Source organism: Orycteropus afer, unplaced genomic scaffold (genome assembly GCF_000298275.1).
Source record: "Orycteropus afer afer isolate SDZICR_OR568_19922 unplaced genomic scaffold, OryAfe1.0 scaffold00050, whole genome shotgun sequence".
In the NCBI taxonomy this organism is placed as follows: domain Eukaryota; kingdom Metazoa; phylum Chordata; class Mammalia; order Tubulidentata; family Orycteropodidae; genus Orycteropus; species Orycteropus afer.
This window is the reverse complement of record NW_006921637.1, coordinates 12,880,945-12,884,931: the sequence shown is the minus strand read 5'-3', so window position 1 is coordinate 12,884,931 and position 3,987 is coordinate 12,880,945.

The window sequence follows — 3,987 nt, the reverse complement described above, 5'->3', positions numbered from 1 at the left end:
AATCATTCTCCTGCCATGCCAAAAAAAAAACACCAAACTCACTTCCATCCAAAAAAAAAAGAAACCTACATAAATGGAAGAATATTTTATGCTCATGGATAGGAATATTTAACATTGTAAAAATATCAATACTACCCAAGTGATCTATACATAAAATGCAATCCTGATCCAGATTCCATTATCACTCTTTAAAGAGATGGGAAAACTAATCACCAACTTTATATTGAGAAGAAAGAAGCTTCAGATAAGCAAAGCACTCTAAGAAGAACAAGTAAAAGGCCTCACACTTCCACATCTCAAAAACAAGTACACAGTCATAGTAGGCAAAACAGCCTTCCTTAGAACAATCAACCATTTGAGATAAAAACGGAAGTTGTTTGCGTGGGACAAAGTTCAGAAGGCAGGAAGGGATTGGAAAGAAGGATGAATGGGAACAGGAAACACAGGGAGGAAGTAGGAAGAGAGCTGTTACATTTTGGGGATTGCAATCAATGTCATGAAACAAACTGTGTATGAAGTGTTGAATGGAAAACTGATTTGCTTTGTAAACCTTCACCTAAATCATAATAAAAAATTTAAAAAGAAAGAAAACCAGAAAGGAAGAACACACTTGGCATTCCTTAAGCTTCAAGAACTGAAGAAAACATTCAAGCTACGAGTTGCAGTACTGAAGGATTCAATGGGCAAAATATTGTGATGCAAAAAGCATAAAGAGAAGATGGAAGGAATTCAGAGTCACTGTACCAAAAAGAATTGGTTGGTGTTCAACTACTTCAGGAGGTAGCATATGATCCAGAACCAATAGTACTGAAGGAAGAAGCCCAAACTGCACTGAAAGCACTGGTGAAAAACAAGGTTCCAGGAATTGATGCAACATCAGTTGAGATGTTTAAATGAATGGATGCAATGCTGGAAGCATTCACCTATCTATGTTAGGAAATTTGGAAGACAGCTACCTCACCAATGAACTGGAAGAGATCCATATTTGGATTCACATTTTCATTCCAACAGAATGCAGAAACTACCAACAATATCATTAATATCATACATGAGGAAAAGCTTGCTGACGATAATTTAAAAACGTTTGCAATAGGACATCAAGAGGGAACTGTCAGAAATTCAAGCTGAATTTAGAAAAGGACATTGAAGGAGGGATATAATTTACCACCTGGATCTTGGCTGAAAGCTGAGAATACCAGAAAGATGTTTACCAATGTTTTCCTGACTATGCAAAGGCATTTGACTATGTAGATCATAACAAATTAAAGATAAAATTTCAAAGAACAGGAATTCAAGAACACTTAATTATGCTCATGTGGAAGAGGTATGGAAACTAAGAGGCAGTCATTTGAACAGAACAAGGAGATATTGTCTGATTTTAAATCAGGAAAGATGTGCATCAAGATTGTATTGCCCACTATACTTATTCAATCTGTATGCTGAACAATTAATCTGAGAAGCTGGCCTACTGAAGAAGTACATGGCATCAAGATTGGAGGAAGATTTATTAACAACCTGTTATATACAGATGACACAACCCTGCTTATAGAAAGTGAAGAGGACTTGAAGTATTTACTGATGAAGATCAAAGACTACACACTTCAGAATGGATTACAACTCAACATAAAAGAAAACAAAAATCCTCATAACTGGATCAATAAGGAATGTCATAAATGGAGAAAAGATTAAAGTTGTCAAGGATTTTATTACTTGGATCCACAATCAATTCTCATGGCAGCGGCAGTCAAAAAATCAAATGATGTATTGCACTGGGCAAATCAGCTGCATAAGACTTCTTTAAAATGTTAAAAAGCAAAGATGTCACTTTGAAGACAAGTGCAACTGATCTAAGCCATGGTATTTTCAGTGGCCTCATATGCATACAAAAGCTGGACAATGAATAAGGAAGACTGCAGAAGAACATTTGAGTTATGGTGTTGGAGAAGAATATTGAATATACCACAGACTACCAGAAGAATGAACAAATCTGTCTCTGAAGTACAGCAAGAATGCTCCTTGGAAGCAAGGATGAAGAGACTTTTTCTCACTTTGGACATGTTACCAGGTGGGATCAGTCCCTGGAGAAAGAAGACATCATGCTTGGTAAAGCAGAGAGTCAACAAAAAAGAGAAAGACCCTCAACATGATGGATTGACACATGGCTGCAACAATGGACTCATAGCAACAATTGAGAAGATGGCAGAGGACCAGGCAGTGCTCCCTGCTATTGTACACAGGAATGCTATGAGTCTGAACTTGCTTGACGGCCCCTAACAACATCTCTACAATGAACTATGTATGATCACAGGCAATGGGTACAATGCGCTCCTAGGGTTGTGGATGCTCCTTTGTCCAGCAGTTCTCACTCAGGCACTTTTGCTTTCTGCCTCTTCCTTTTTTGTAGGGACTCACCTTTGCATCTCTCAGCTTGTGACAATAGGAGGCTCAGCCCAGTAAAAGCTTGATTCCAGAATCATCTGAGGAGAGGGAGAATAAGGACAGAGACTGTAAGACCAGGTGATACAGCAGCCAAGGAGGCTGCACACTTTGCAACCTGGCCTCGATGTCACAGGCTACACTGTCCTGAGGGTAAGATGGAAATGGAGAGATAGAGGAGGACCTGTGGGAGTCCCTTGATCTCTCCAAGGTGTTATGACAATAGCAGGAGGACACTCCTGGGGCACCCAACATCCACCCCACTGCTGCCTGTCAGTCCCTCTTCATCTTCCAGAGAACCCTCGAGATGGTCCCTAGAGTAAACCCAACACAACTAATTATTCACTTCTGGTAACAGATCCCATCTATGATGCTTTTATGAATATCTTTTAGCAGATCTTCCATTCTGCATCCATGTTCCCCCCCACCCCCACCAAAGAAAAAAATACAGAGAAGCAAACAGTAATATATTTGACTGTATTTCAAGTTTCTGACTGTAAACAAACTTTGTTGAAGAAATTAATATGACAAGATATCTCAATTAAATAATATATAATATATATATGATTATATATATATATAAAATATATATTACATATATATATCCACACTTCATATTTTAGAACTCTAAATTTAGCTCATGGTATAAAAATTTTGTTAAAATTTATTGTTAAGTGTGGCTTTGTGTGAAATCAAAATCTTTAACCAAAGGTGTGCATTACCTCACCAGATGGGGCTGTGGTTAGGCAACATCCTTCAGGAACTGTATGCCAGCTGTTCCTGATAAGACTAAAAAAGTCTTCTGCGGGTTTTTAACTGAAAATTGGAAGGAAGAAAATATCATTTAATAGCATGCTGAGCAAATAATCCTAGAAGCTGGACTATGTGAAGAACATGGCATCAGGATTGGAGGAAGACTCATTAACAACCTGCGATATGCAGATGACATAACTTTGCTTGCTGAAAGTTAGGATGACTGAAGCACTTAATGATGAAGATTGAACACTACAGTCTTCAGTAGATTACACCTCAACATAAAAGAAAACAAAAATCCTCACAAGTGGACCAATAAACATCATCACGATAAATGGAGAAAAGATTGAAGTTGTCAAAGATTACTTGATTCAACAATAAACACCAATGGAAGTCAGACCATGTATTGCACTGGGCAACTCTGCTGCAAAAGACCTCTTTAAAGTGCTGAAGAGCAAAGATGTATCCTTGAAGGCTATGGTACACCTACCCAAACCATGGTCTTTGCAATTGTCTCATATGCATGTGAGCGCTGCTGTTGTTAAGTGCCGTCAAGTCGTTTCCGACTAATAGGGACCCCATGCACAGCAGAACGAAACACTGCCCAATCCCACGCCAGCCCCACAATCCCTGCTATACTTGAGCCCATCATCGCAATCACTGTATCAATCCATCTTGTTGAAGGTCTCCCCCTCTTTTGTCGACCCTCCACCCTACCAAGCATGACATCCTTTCCAGGGAATGGTCCCTTCTGACAACATGACCAAAATAGGTGAGACAAAGTCTGGCCATTCTTGC